This window comes from Sinocyclocheilus rhinocerous, unplaced genomic scaffold (genome assembly GCF_001515625.1).
Source record: "Sinocyclocheilus rhinocerous isolate Xijiao unplaced genomic scaffold, SAMN03320098_v1.1 scaffold90, whole genome shotgun sequence".
In the NCBI taxonomy this organism is placed as follows: domain Eukaryota; kingdom Metazoa; phylum Chordata; class Actinopteri; order Cypriniformes; family Cyprinidae; genus Sinocyclocheilus; species Sinocyclocheilus rhinocerous.
Window position 1 is genome coordinate 2,092,504 of NW_015657969.1, and position 16,098 is coordinate 2,108,601.

Genomic DNA, 16,098 nt, shown 5'->3' on the forward strand with positions numbered 1-16,098 from the left:
CTATTTTTTAATTATTACAAATTTTTTTAAATTATTCTTTTATTCTTATCCTTATTCAGTTTAACTTTTCACTCAAATTACGAAAAAAAAAAAAATCTAACTTGTGGACCACACTGTATGCATGCCTCTATAATTTTATCATTTAGTTCTCAGACATCAGACATCTGTGCTTTGTTTCACATCCATGCACTTGAAGAAGCCAGATTAGAATGAAAGGGAGCCCAAACTGTTTTAAATGGAGCGGATCCTGCAGACACACAGGCGGTAGACTCATCCCATACCTTCTCTAAAGGAGGCAAATGTCTCTCCTTCTAGCGCACAGGGCCTTTGATCAGTGCCTGTTGTTATATGTGATGATTTTGCCGGTGTCGGTGGTACAGGCCAGAAATGAGAGCAGCTCTAGTTCATTATAATAGGCTCATCGATGCCAGGCTTGTATCACACCCCTTATTGACATCATTTAGTATTGTGTGATTTATTTTATTTGCTCATTTTCTGTAGTTGCATGTGGAGGTTGTACTTTCAAGGCAAGAAAGGCCTTTGAGGAAGCTTCTCATCTCAAATGTCAAAGTGCTCCCCGTGCACACGTGCTAAACGCACACGCGCACACATGCACGCTTGATTTGCATATGAGTGGGGTTTTTGGTGGCATGCCAGGGCTTCACTGAAGAAGACATCAGAGATGAAACCGAGTGGTTTTTTCCCACCTGGAGCTAGCGCTGATTAGCCCCAGAGCAGAGAGGGGAGAAGGCCGACATGAGCAGCTGTGAAATTACAACCTGCTTAATTTAATTACCCATGCTAATTAATTCACATCTACAGCCAAAGGAAAAGGACTTGAGTAAAGAAGTCATTAGCCTAATTACTTAATTAATTGTCTGTGGCGCCGTCCCATTTGAGCTGCCTCTTCATTATCTGATGTTTGGCCCTGGCACCAGTTTAGTATGTTTGATGAAATCTGGTCCCGGTGATAATTTCTCCCCGTCACGCTCCCGTAATGAGAGGTGTGGAGGCTCCATATGGCGGTGTTTGCGCTCGAGTACCCGTTGAGAATGTCACTTGCTGATACTAAATCACCCAGCTTGAGAGTGTTTGTGAGCGTTGCAAGGGGGATCCTGAGGTATAATTTTGACTTCAGTTATATATATATGTGTGTGTGTGTATTTGCTAGATCTGTTCCAGTGATGGGATGTTTATTTTTGGTGTATGTGATCCCAAAAAGACACTATATGTGTGTGTGTGTTAGCATCCATCAATGAGCAGAGATTCCTTTCTCTTTCCGTTCTTTTTCTTCTTCAACCTTGGCTCTTTGGAAATATGTGCCTCTACCTACATTCCAAAAACATATCATTGTATGCATAAAAGTCACTGCAGTTTCCAGCTGAAATGAACACTAGTGGCAATGAATCACCAATAACTTTATTCTTTTTCACGCAAATTTTGATTGTGGGGGCAGATTATGAGTTAATACAGACTTTCTTGCGCAATGTTGTCACTTCAAAATGCTTTTACATAATTCATTTTGATGTTTGCATCATATAAGCAGGTTCATATGTATGGCTTTTTTTGCTGTGGTAAACTTGCAGTTTTAGCTAACATTTGCTTTTGTTAACAATATTGGTTAGGTTTAGTGTAGGTGGTACGGTCATTTCAAACACAAGAGCTTTAACTTTTTAATGTCATGCACCGAACATTTAATTTCCGACTTGCCACAATATGTACAACAACCAACATAATAAAACATTGCTAGATTATTTTTCATCTGTTTTGGATAAAATGGAACATGCTTTTAGCGAAACTTACCAGACATTTCACTTTGAAAGTGTTGTAAAACGTGTGAAAAGCAACAGAATATCATTCTTCAGAAATGTCATCACAGGCACGCTTTTCCAATTAGTCTGGGTTGTTTTTTCCCATATTAAATCAATCATTCTTTCTCTGTCCAACAGTCAGCTCTCTTTCTCTCCCAACAGTTCATCAGACCATGCCACTTTGGCATCTCTCTGCCATGTGCCGCCTGCTGCCGGCTTGCCAAGACATCGACGTTAATGACCTGTGACTATTGAAAGGCCTTTTCATTTACAGTCACAGAGCTGTTATTAAATCCGGAGTGTGTGATTTCTGAGCTGCTGACATCACCAACTGGACTTGAAAAAAAAAATGAGTAGTGATTTGACATTGGTTATTTGATGATAGACCCACCCCTTTGGTTGAGTCAATGTATTCTCTGTTTGAAAATGTTCAACAGACAATTACAGATATAGTAGCTTTCTCAAGATATTATGTACTGGTGCCATATTGGGTAAAGTCACAAAAAAAAAATGCATGGATGAATGTGTCGACGAATTATAATAAAGTCAATAACGTGCATTTAGAAAATACATTTCAGAATTTCTTGCCAAGTTTAACAGCCGATATTTCCTATTTAATTGTTCATGCTCATTTCCCCTATTTTTACATGTAGATTAATTTATCTCCCATCATCTAACACGTCATTTAATTGGTGCATCTCTAATTATTGGCATATTTGATACAAACAACGTATTGTTTTGATGGCACCACTGAGCCAGCTTTTTGGGGAAGTTATACTTCAGATGTCTTACTTACAGCTGCCTCTGCATGTTAATTTTGCTGAAATACAGAAAATTACACGCATCCAGCTTTACTTTTTTGTCTAAATGTTAAAACCGTGACAGTGGGATGATATGTTTCCATTTAACCATATCCTACATGGCAAGAAAATAGCATAATGTCACTTTATACATGGGGAAGAAATGCCTATATCTTATGCATTTAATCTGTTTGCATTGTTCTCCATTTTAAGAATAATTTTTCACCGTGCCTCTGCGGAGAATAACCCCACCGCACTCTCATTTAGGATGTTAGCATGCAATATTGATTTGGGTATATTATTATCCCGAGAACATTTGGCTAACTGCACTTTTACGACCCCTGTGTTGGGTTCTCGGGTGAAAACGGGAGTGGCGAGGGATGTTTTACGCTGCTGTGGTGACTTAAGCAATTGGATAGAAATTGATTGAGAGCGTTTGTCCGGAGAAGGCCTGGTTCGAGAAAAGCTAGATATAGGGCTTAATAACCGAGGCTTTGGTTCAAGTGTCAGCTCAGATTATATTATATATTCAAGTGATACCTAGTGTTTGTGCTGAAAGCTAAAAAGCTTTCCTCCTCTGTTCTAACACCATTGGCTGTGGTTTCTGGGAAAGCATTATGTTCGTCATTTATAGACTCCACAGATGTGCCTTGAATAATCCTCATTTTATCCTCCCGCACGTATGGAGCTAATGGATTGTCAATGTGATCAACTAAATTGTCTATTGATTGACAGACCCATACGTGTGAAAAAGCATGCATGTGTGCATGGAACATGTGGAATCAGATGTGCATCAGGATCTCTTTATCACTCTCTGAGGAAGTTTAACAAAGAAATTTATAAATTGAATGCATGTTGTGCATGCAACTTCCTTTTCCTGTCTTTTCTCCATCATACACAATAAATCATGATAGTGTGTCCATGGAGTCCACTTCATAATACGAGACAAATCACGTGCTTTCCACATACACATGGCTCACCTGAGCTAGCAATAGCATGAGGGGAGATTGATTACTCTCCCTTGACGGAATCATGTAATAAATCCACTTCCTTCACTACTATGAAACTTTTCTAGGAATTTGGGGGGGATTCAGGAGAGACGCTTTGTTTTTCATAATGGGCTTGTGTGTTGGTCATTTTGCAGGAGCTCTGTGTGTGTCTTTAGCAGGCTTTCCTTTTGCACATGAATGTGAAATGAAATTTTGACCTTGATGACCTCTTGGCCTCTGTAAGCCCAGGTGCATGATGGGCTTTATAGAAGCTGCCGTTGTCACCTTACTATTTACTCAAAGGGCTGTAAGGAGGAACAACATGGACACGTCAATGATTTAATTATTTTGAGGGCTGAAGCTTTATGCTATCGTGAATCCGGGAAGGTTATTACTAATGATAAGCCTTGTCAAAGATGAATTGTATTTACCTCTATACTGATTCTGTGCATTGTGCCAGACACTGTACAATGGACAGGCCATGCAGACAATAAACTGCAAAGGTTGTTCCTATGAAAGTCTCTTTTCAAGTTTTTAATCTCTGTTACAGAGATTCAAAATCACGCACCTTTTTCTGTCAATTTAAACTCTCCGCTTGCTGTTGAAATGTCCTTGGTAAATCGTTTTATTTCATAAAGCCCAGATGGTTTTGAACAAAGTATAACTAGCACATTGTCCATTTTCTATCTCGTTAAAATCTGTAGTGTAGGAAGAGCTTTGGCCAATCAGGGATTAATGCGGGCGGGTTTCGCAGTCAGGAGATTCAATACTGGACTGAATGGGACATACAGGCCCAGCAAAAATCTCCTGGGGGACTTTGATTGGCAAAATAATTAGCTTATTATGTCCTTTCCAGATAGGTGCTTTTCTCTAGCCAAAGCCCTCTGAAATAATATTTAGGTTTAAGCCCTCATTTCACATTTAGCAATTTGATATTCTATTTGGAGCGCTTCCGTTCAGCGGGGGTCAATTGAGACCTCAGAAATTATAAAATGAAGTTTCATCATCTGATTTGTCGGTCTGAAGACTACGGTTCTCGCAGTCATGCCTTGTGCATAAGTAGGATCCTAAATGGTTATCAGTGGTTATCAAAAGCATGACATTTACAGTTCTTTCCATGAGATAATTTTAATAGACTTTTCTTCTGTCTTAGAGATTGTATTTATTTATTTATTTTTTAATTAATTTATTTATTTTTTGGATATTGAAGTTGATTGATGGTGCACTGTAAAAGCATAATTAAAAATGTGCTTACATCTAAATTAACTGGTTTGATATAAATTAAAATACTATTAGAATATTATTTTCAGTATTTACACTACAGTGTGGTACCTGTTATGTTATATTATACTGTTTTACTATTTTAATGCATTTTATTAAATGTAATGTATTTTATTACTTTTGTGACGTCTTTTTTGATCAATTTAATGCATCTTTGGTGAATAAAAATATCAATTACTTTGAATTGTAATGTATGTAATATATTTACTGTATATATCATTTTAATTAATTAGTTTACTTGTTTGCAGAAAGTGATACTGTAAGGAAGACTGAGAGATTCGCTGGCCTAGGCAGCTTACGACTGGTGGACAGTAGATGATTACAAGCCTCCAAGCCAAAACCATCAGCTTACAATGTGAACAAAACATTTTAACCGCTGAGGTTTGTTTCTCCACACCTTCCCTTCTATTCTCCCCGGCAACACTCCCACACTCTTTTTACTGCATCTCTTTCTGACCCCCATTCACTGGCACACTCAACTTTGCACAATGCACTGTGGCCTTCCTCTACACAAATAAAACACACAGAGAACGAACTCTGCAGCCTCAGAGCTCAGCTATGAGAGAATAAGCTGAGGGGAGAGCAGGCCATGCAGAAAGCAGTGTCGAATCCCTCAAATTTGTCACAGAAACACATAGTGTCTGTTACTCCAAGAATTAAGCTAAATCTGGTGGGGGGTGTTAGGGGGTGGGGGAAGCAGTCTCAAAAGTGACATTAGCACTTTTTATCCATCCAGTCACAAGACTTGTTGATGAAACCTGTAGTAAAAATTACAAAGTTCAGGGGCCTTTTTGTTTGAAGCTCTTTCAAGGATGGCTCTAATTGCCTTGTGGTAGATTGAAATGTCTAATTGGCTTATGCTAGTGTTTTAGCTTGAAGGACTGTGTGTGCTGTGTTGGTGAGTTTGTGTACTTTTAAATGTGTATGTAACCCATAAGGTGACTTCAAAAATCCATAATTTATAATATATAAATATATAACATAACATTAAAACATATAATATAATATAATAATATTGTTCTGTTCTGTTCTTCTCTATTCTATTCTATTCTATTCTATTCTATAGAAGTAGTGCAGAACCTTTAATATTTCATATTCATTTTGTCATACTTTTTCTGTATTAAATGAAATCTGTATTTTTTTATTTGCCATAAAACTATCCTAAAACAAGATACACCGACATGCATTTACATGAGAGCAAAATTTAAATATATAAAAAATATATATTAAATTTAAATTAACAGTAAACATTTCTTTTTACCTCATTGGTAACTTAAAATGATAGTTAACCCAAAAATGAAAATTTGATGTTTATCTGCTTACCCCCAAGGCATCCGAGATGTAGGTGACTTTGTTTCTTCAGTAGAACACAAACGAAGATGTTTAACTCAAACTGTTGCAGTCTGTCAGTCATATAATTTAAAAGAAAAAAAAAAAGTAAGTTGTGATGTTCTAAAAACAGGTTTTATTGATTTAGCATAAAGTGAATGTGTACCTTCTTTGAGTGAATGGGTTACATATTTTTTTTACAGGAAAACAATGTTCTTTCCTTTTTTCATTGTTTTTTTCTTACAGTGTGGCCGTCGGCTGTCATTTGAATCTCTGTGAGGGGATTTTTTCCTGCCTCAACTGTCCTCTATTCTCACAGTGCTAGTGAACCCGGCATTCTCTGCCATCTGCGCTGACTAGACCCATTCAGCATTTATGTCTGCGTGTGTGTTAGAAGAGAACATTAAAAACTCCCTCACACATCCCACAATGCCTCAGAATGTTCTCTGGAGTCCTTGCAGTCACGGAGTAACTCTGTCTGCTGTGGAACCTCCTGAGGCCATAAACACTCCAGTCACCGCGCACATCTGCTTTGTCTGCCAGATCTTCCTTTTCTCTCTGTTGTGGGTGCATTTGCACAAAACCTCTTGCCTGTGACATGACAGGGCAAAATGACACAGTTTTAATGCACCCTCCACTGAAACACAAAGATGTGAGGAAGATTTGTTTGCCGACAAAGCTGGAATTTCATCATTTTGTGGATCAACAACACTCTGAACTGTAATATTTAGCTGAACTGGGTCATTCGTTTCACCCAATGTATGTCTTGATATATTGGGTAAAATACTAAACTCATCTTTAAAGATTGAAATCATATTAGTTTTCATTTATCACAAATTAACAATTAAATGAACTTGGGTGAATTTTAAATCATTTTAGTGGATGCTGCATTTTTTCCCCAGCTTGTAACTTGTAAAAAATGGCAGTTTATGAAGAAATCTTCTTCTTCTTCAAAATGTTTCAAATATTTATATATGTATTTTATTAATTTCATTCACACATTCAATCTCCTCTCTTCACCATAATGAAACGCCAGCCATTTTGCCCTCTCTCAGTTGTGACGGAGTGATGGCTGTATGTTTTTTGACAGCGTTTTAAAATACAGCTTTTGTTGCAAATACAAATCCTGAGCCATGTATTAGTAATAGACTTTTTCTAACACGTTCCCACAAGTGTTGTTTCTAATGGACAGAGTGAGCCGCGGAGCTTTAATCTCACATTCAACACAGATGCGGTTGTCATTGGAGCAGACTCTTAAGTCAGCTCAAGCGAGCACTCACCAACTTAAATTGAGCACTCACCAACTTAAAAGAGCCAGGTGTTCAAAATCATTCATTGTTGTCAAAGACGGTTTGGGGCTTTAGCTATCGGAAGAAGCCGTTCTCTGAGTTGAAGGCATTTGAAAGCTGAAATTTCCCTGTAAACTCTCTTTCCCCAGAATTCCCAGTCTACTTGCTATCTTTAATAAAACATTCTGCCTTTGTGTTTTCTCGGTGCGGCTACAGACCTGACAGTTATGTGGAGTTTACTCATGGGTTATTTGTCAACATGTTCTACATGTGTAAACTAGAATGAGGTTTCCTTAATCTGAGTCATAGAGCTTCTCAAAACTTTTTTCCTGTCTGTTCCGGAAATGGTTTACTACATTACTATTTTCATATTTATTACATTTTCTGACATACTTCCTCTTACATCTGTCTGAAATGTTGAAAAATAACATTTCTCGTTCTCAATTTTGAAGCCTAACTAATTCTAGCACTGTTCTAATATGTAAGAGTTAAATGAAGTAAATGCTACTAAATGCTTTATAAAATAGGAATTCTAACAAAACTATCTGAGACACGTGTATTTGTACAGTACATCTGAAAACAACAAAGTAACCAAAGTGATTGTAAAGTAAAAACAAAAAAACAAAAACAAGCTTCACATTTATCCATTGTAAAAGTATTACTATTTTTAATTCGTTTTACAGTGTTTTAAAACGTTTTTGTTTTTTTTTAACCTTGAAGAGATATGTTTATCTGATTTGACTTATCTTTGTCTGGTTTGGCCAGGTTGATGGAGTCATATTAAATAATATTTTTGACCTAAATATATATTTGACCTATATTTTGTGATCCAGTTATTTTGGATGCAACCAAATGAAATAAGAAAAAAAATTCCACTAAGGTATTTTGTCTTCATGTTCATCAGGAAAAAAAATAGCCTTACATTTTTGCTTTTAAATACTTCATCCCACTGGTTTCTATTGGAAAGGTATTAGTATACATTTTCCATTTGTTTACAGTCTAAACCAGTGGTGGCGAACGTCGGTCCTGGAGAGCCGCAGCCCTGCAGATGTAAAATGCCCATACGCCTTTTATGTTAAAAATCTATTTCTATCTGATTTCACTCTAGTTGGAGTCCGGTTGATATTTTAGTCCAAATTAACCCAATTAATTAGATGTAGACGAGTTTACATTGCTTGCAGGATACTCATTAAAGAATTACAGAATTGATTAAACATGATTACAGATTTAGCATATTTGGGTGAACTATTCCTCTAAGGTGAAAATTAGCCTAGTATGTTAATAAAAAGCACAGTCTGTGTCCACTTAAGAGATGCTGGCTCTTTGATGCTCAGCTTTCCGTGTGTTGTCGTACAAGTTGCCACGTAACAGCAGTTTGCTCACCCAGTGTTGTGCCAACATGCAGCACACGCTCCAAAACCTAGCAATGCCATTTATTTTCCCATAAAGATTATCACAGCCAATACTAAGAGCTGCCTGTCTCCGCAGAGGGTTTGTGCAGAGTAAATTAAGGACTTTTGCTTCATTTGAATGTCGGAGATGTGAAATAGTGAATTTAACGTTTTATGACTTCCATTGAATAATAAATGAGAACATTAAGGAAGCATACTAATGATGAATATAATTGGCTTTGGGTTTTTCCTTTAAGCACCTTTTTGCAGATTTTTCCTGCATGATGGGATAACTCATTTAGAGTGTCCAAACATTTTGCCCTTGAGAAAACAAAAGTGGATTTTAGCAGCTACTATTTGACCGTTAAAGTTCCTCAGCGCACCTGATCAGATTTAATATTTAACTCTATCTATTCAACTTCTCGGTGGGGTCTTTGTTTTAATATTAATCACTAATGTAAGATCACAAAGCAATCCCAATCACTAGATCTAGTTAATAAATAATGATGATCTTTAATACTTAATCACTGTCAGAAAGGATACATATCAAGATGGACAATGAGTAATTTGCAATGAAGTATTATCAGATCAATATGAATGTGTTTTGCCCTCTTATTGAATTCTGTTTTTCTGCTCTCCATGTAAACCTCACAGTGTATGATCTTTATTTACCCAGTCTATGTGGACATGCTGTTTATTGATAAAGAGCTGTTACTCTGTCTAAAGTAGAAATCTATATGTTTCACTGTCGCTTTGTACTCTTGGGGTTACAAGATTTTATGTGACCTTCTTATGCTAAAATCTTTTTGTTTCATTTTTATTAACCTCACTCTACCCCTGCAAAAAACTTAAAACGATGGACATGTTGATTTTAAGGGCATTTAATTTCTCTCCCGTTTCTCTCTCTCTCTCTTTTAGTTGCAGGCCAGCGAAGAGAAAGTTAATAGCTCGGGCTTAGAAGTCAGCCCGCTCAAGTCCAAATTACAGGAAAAGACAGAACAATCTCAACAGCTGCAAGATCAAATTCTCAAACAGCAGGAGGCTCTATGTAGGGCAAGCCAAACTCTCAAAGACACCAGGAAAGCAGCTGGCAATAAGGTAAAAAGAGTCTCTCTCTCTCTCCTTCTCGCTCGCTCTCTCGCCCCTCCTTCCAAAAGAGGGGGGGGGGTAACATATTGAAACGCGTATGTTACCGTATTTTTGTAATCACAGAGGACTAACTTTGTGTAGAAAGAAAACAGCACGGCTGTGTCAAATCCAAACTGGCAAAGGATTCAGTATTTTAAGTGTTTTCTCAACAGAGCAAAGCTGACTTCTTATTTTTGCTTTAAATGATTATCAGATGAAGAGGGGTGGAAATGTCCAAGTATGAAGCTTCAGATGGGTTAACCTAATTTTCCCTGAGACAAAGTAGATGTTTGGCGATATACATTTAATTCCTCCGGCTCACAAACAACCATCCTTTTAACCTCTCGACCCCTGTGAATAAATATATGCATAGGCAAACATAAGTGTCTGGCAATGGGTTTCAATTAATCTCTGGGACTTTTATCTTCTTAGGCAAACCAAACAGACGTTAAGTTCTGCATGGGTTCCGTTACTGTTTCCACATCTGGTTCTGTTTCGCTGCGAAAACCTTCTCTCTGATCTCATATGTTGAACTACTGTAACTTTGCCACTGTCTGTTTCCTGTTGGAAAAAAGGGAGAGGAGGAGGAAAAATGCGTTGAACAATAATATCTTTTGTTCCAGAGAAGTTCCTCCGTTAGCGCAGCTGAACAAATAGCCTTAATAGTTTGCTTTGAAAGAACTCCTCCCATCGCCGGTGTCTGATATTAATGCTTTTCCTCCGTTTTCATTTCTCAGGCTGCATTTCTCTGGATTTGTTTGAACAGATCATCCTTTCCACACAGAGGAACGATGTACACATAGGGATTTGTTTCTTTCCCCCTTTCCAAATGCAACTAAATTAATAAGACGTCAAAGACAACAAAACCCAGTGTTTTACTTGCTCGACACTGGCCTCCATTAGTGAGGAGACATGAGGGAAGATAATTTGTTCCTCTGAAGTTAGTGCACATCACAGGAGAGAGACAATAACAAATGCATCCGCGGCGGGGGACATGATATATTCCATTCCTCCTCACATTGCCCATCAGCCCCTGCTGCCAACTGGCCAGAGTGATGTGATGTGATTTTATTTTGACAATTTTAAACTTTAAATTTACTCTATTTTGTGTAATTTTCATCATTTTTAATTGTTTATTATTGTATACAATTATAGTGGATGAAAAATGAAACCAAATAATCAAAAATCACACACACACACACACATTTATATATATATATATATATATATATATTTATGCATTTATGTATGTATATGCTATAATTATAAATACTGTGACTATTTTGAAGAGTTAAATTCTTTCAAAATTAGTTTCTTCGTAAACACTGAGTACATTTACATGAACAACAATAATCCGATTTTAACACAATTAAGACAATACTCTGATTAAGAATCTACCATGTAAACAGATTTTGCATCATCACGAAGACAAACTATATGTTTATAAGTGAAATTCCAGAGGGGACGTTGGAGGGCGTCACGTGGGGACATAATGACGTTTGCCATTAATCGAACTATGTACTATAACATGTAAAACGGGAACATGAAAGGAATATTCTAAAAGCCACTCATGTAAACACCATAATCATAATATTGGTTTATTTAGAATAAGGTAAATAATTCGATTACTGATGTCCATGTAAACGTAGTCACTGTTAATATCTTGACAAATTATTTTTGTTATATTTTTTTCAACAGTATATTTATATAAAATCGTTTAGTTGTGAAGCGCATTTTTCATCTCATCTTTGCTATTAATTAAATGAATAATCTTTAATTAACAAACATTTCATAATTTAAGTGGATGAAATTGACCCTCGCCGTCAGAATGACTTTGCAGTTCTCCTCTAATGTCAGTCCCAACTCTCCTCATAGAAGAACTCGTCAACTCTTTCTGTTCCCAAAGTCTTAATAAACCCGCTTCTCCATAAATATTGGATGTGAGTGTCACTCACTCTATTTGTTTATTTGCTTGTTTGTTGGTTGGATATATCACACTTATTCCCAGATCTCTCTCTGTTCTCTGTATAGGATGTCTAAACGTCAGATGGGATTCTCTTTTTGTCAGTATTTGAAGCCGGGGAGTGTGTGCAGGGAGGGGCCGTGGAGATACAAGATGTAGTGATTGATTTAAAAATACCTCCTCCTCCTTGATTTCAGGGGCTTCCTGTCCATAATGCATGTCTTTTAGCTTAAAGTTCTCGTCTAAAAGTTGAGTGATTGACCCAGTTGGTGGTGGGTTGTGCTACGTGCTAGCTGCTTGTGACATGTTTCGCATTGCTAAATAATCAACAAAGGCTTGCGGCTGTCACAAAGTGGCAGCAGCGTTACTTATCAAGAGTGCAGTTTATAGTCGTACTTCACATTATTTTTGTAATACTTCTTATGCGTCTTGTCTAATGCACCGTAATGCGATTCCATATGTCGTTGACCTTTATATTGGGGTCAGCTTACTACTTCTAAGATGCGCTTCGATTTTATTACTTTTGCTCTGTAACAAAGAACATCTGTTCTACTCTGCAGAAAATTCAGTTTAAATAAAATTATAAATCTTAAAATTATTTATCTGATGGTCTAAATGAGCTTCTGCAGTTTGACATTTAATTTGAGTTTGGAATATCACAAAGGTACAATGGAAACAAATTCCATTCCTGCATTTCTAATGTGCTATAAAAGCTGATTTGCTTTTAATGTTTCATGAGAAGGTTACATCCTTCTTTTAGGAGCGATGCATTCACACTTTGCTTTTTGTCTTTTTTATTTTTTATTTCTCCCCATGCTTTCAGATGCGGTTAATGTCAGTCGCTGTGCACTGGAGCACATCAGATGTCAGGCCTATGCAATTGTGCTACAATGAGCCCGTTTAATGTGCTTTGGAAGGGTGTAACGCAATATATTATGCATGCATGAAATGTACAAACACAATGAAATTATGCACTACAGATATGATACAGTTCTCTCAAGTCTTGCGGAGGCACTCTGTGATACATTTTAAATGCAATTTTTTTGTGGCCACCGGCAAAATGATGCTGCTGTCTAATGGTGCATTCATGGCCATTGAAGAACTCGCTTACACGTACACACATGCACTCACTCTCACACACTCATTTTGTTGTGCATGCTTCAGATGACCTGTGAGCTTTTTGAATACCTAGAATTCTTTATAATTTTGTATTAAACTGAGTATGTGAGTGTTTGTGGCCTTTATATGTTAAGATTTTTATTAACAGATTTTCTTTTTTTTTTCTTTTTTGTGAAATAAAGGTCACATTGACATTTTTTACTATGCCTTCATAATTTAATTTTTAAAATTTCTAAAGGCCTTTTGTGTATGTATTTAATAGTTTTAATCTTATACCAGAACCAGAGCCATTATAAAAATATGAATTATAAAAATTTTAAAACTATGATAATTTAAACAAAGACTGAACTAATCATAAACCATTGAAATGTTTATTGCGTGAAAAATTATTTACCAGTTATTACACAAATAACCATGCTCAGTTGTGGTATCATTGTCTTTATTTTATTTTATTTTATTTTATTTTACTTTACAGAGTGTCAAGTGTCAGTTAAATATGATGAAATATGAAACATGATGTGAGGACAACAACAGAAAATATCACAATGTAAATATCACTTGTCAGCAGAATGTTTATTGTGCTTCAATTTCAGTCAAGCTGTAATATTTGTCAATTAACAAAAGTGAAAAAAAATATTAGGCCTAATTTATTTATTTGTGTGTATTTATGATAAATGAAGTGTGAAATTAGCCTTCACAACACAAAGTAGACTATCATTTAAAGTTTAAAATGTCATTTTTAAACAATATCATGGAATGTTGAGTACAGTACATAATTTAAGATTATGAAAAATATTTTTCTTTTTGGAAATGAATTTTCGTGAAATGTATTGATATCCATTGTTAGTGGACAAATAGTACAAGTAAAATTTAAAAAATGTATTTTAAGGGAGTTTATTTTCTAAAAGTGCTCAAACACCCATTCACACTTTATTCAATACTGTTTGTTCCTACTTTTTCTAGTGTATTTTAGTTTTAAGTCTCACTCGAGGTTGCTGTTTTGAGTGTATTTAGAGGTCTTGAACTCCGACCAGACCTTTTCTTCATGTAAAATATCAGCTTCGCTCTGAGCTGGAGTGTTTGCCCTTGCTCTGAGCTACAATGCCTTTGCTACTTAGTTTCAGAGTTGAAGGCATCAGCCACAGACAGATGGCCAATACAAAATTGTTTAAGCTCTGTTTCGATTGATCCTGACTATGTTTGTATTTGCCACAAAAGCAATTATTCTCTGAATATAGCTTTGAAAGGACAGCCAAAAGCAAACAGAAATGCAGGAATTAGTGTAAATTGGAGACATTGGCGAGTAGTATTGGATGACAGGTTAGCCCTTAATGAAGGGGAAACTGTGGTAATTAAATCTCAGGCTGCATTTGTGTGGCTCTGCGCTGTCCAGCCGCTGGAAAAGCATGCGGGAAAAAGTGGTGAAAAAACGTTTCGGTCTAAAGTTGCTCCGATGCTCCGTCATTTGAGACTGTTCTTCATGAGTGCAGGGTGAAGGTCAAGGAGCTATCTTAACTCCATCAATCCTGCGGACAGTTACAAACGACCGTTCACTTCCCATAAGTTGCTCTATATGCCGGATTGGGGGCGATACATATTTCTGTGTTTAGGCGACGGGGACAGGCTGCGTAAGAGACGTGCTCTGCGAGGAGCAATGAGCGTGGCGAGATCGGTTCATTCACCCCCACATGATGATTGAAGCTACTATCTCATTTAAAGAAACAGACTGGTGTTACAAAGGCTGAGATTGAAGATGTTGTTGAAAGCACAGATGGACTCTCAGAATATAAAGAGACTTATTAGTCCATGCAATCAAACACAAAGACAAAAGCAAATGCGATCAGTGAGAATACATTAAAAATGCAGCATATTTGTAGTGCAGTATTGTCTTTCTCAAAGACAACAGCTCTTAAGCGTTATTGCTATTATATTGAAATAAAAGATTTAGGAGAAATAGTGGAATGCTACAAAACAGTGAATGAGAGTGCACATAAATCTCTGTTTTCAAAAAATCTTAGGATGAAACAATTAACTTAAGTGAAAATTAACATTGTGGTTGTCTGTGATTTGTTATTTGCAGATTTACTAGAGGCAAAAATACTGTAGCTGCCTCAAAGGAATTACAGAAGACTATAAAAAAACTATTGGATTTTGAAAAGGAGGCAAGTCTTTGAACAATTCTTTTTCTTTGTTTACAGATGTAGATATAGATATCACACACACACAAAAAATAAAATAAAATAAAAATAAAATAAAATCGAAATAAAATAAAGCCTCCAGTCTGACAGCATCCTTTTGTGTTTCACGCCACGGTGTCTGTAATTGTAATAAGATGTTTTGGGAGTGTTTCATTTGTGTTTGTTTCATATCTGTGCTGTGTTCAGTGGCATCAGCAGGTGGAGAGACAGACATGGTGGAACCACAGGCGGAGGGTGAACCAGCTGCAGGGTAAAGCTATGAAGTCTACGAGATTTGGAGTGTCTCTCTTTATACCCTATAGAGATTATTTTTTTTCTTTAAAAACACTTTTAAAATAGACTTCCTGCCATCTGGAGTCATATATTCCAAACAAAATATTTTCAAGGTACAGGACATAGTACCTGTGCAATAGCATACAAAATACTCTAAATATTTTATTGAAATTAATTTAATTTAATTTGATTTGATTTTAGTTTATTTTATAATCATTTTATTTTTATCATATATTTTATGTATCATTTTATTTTATTTTCTATTATTTATTAGGATTATTGTTATTGACTGGCTACAATTATATATGGTATAAAATGCATTGAAATGCTTAATTTGACATTGTGAGAATCAAATTGAAATGCTAAATATGAGAAAAAATAGTGGAACATGCATTTTTAAAACCATTTTATGAATAATTTCATTATTCATATTTTATTTATTTTATTTTTAGTGTATTTTCATTTTATTTGATCAATTATTATTATTATGACAGGGTATGATTGTATATACATTTTAAATGTAGGAT

At 36.1% G+C, this 16,098-nt stretch overlaps 1 long non-coding RNA gene across 1 annotated transcript; it reads left to right on the forward strand.

The window, feature by feature from the left end:
* The first annotated feature begins 915 nt into the window (after positions 1–915).
* LOC107721856 (uncharacterized) lies at positions 916–2,385 on the forward strand. The gene is made up of 2 exons (XR_001637744.1): positions 916–1,120; positions 1,974–2,385. It is a non-coding gene; the product is annotated as an uncharacterized LOC107721856 (long non-coding RNA).
* The last annotated feature ends 13,713 nt before the right edge of the window (positions 2,386–16,098 follow it).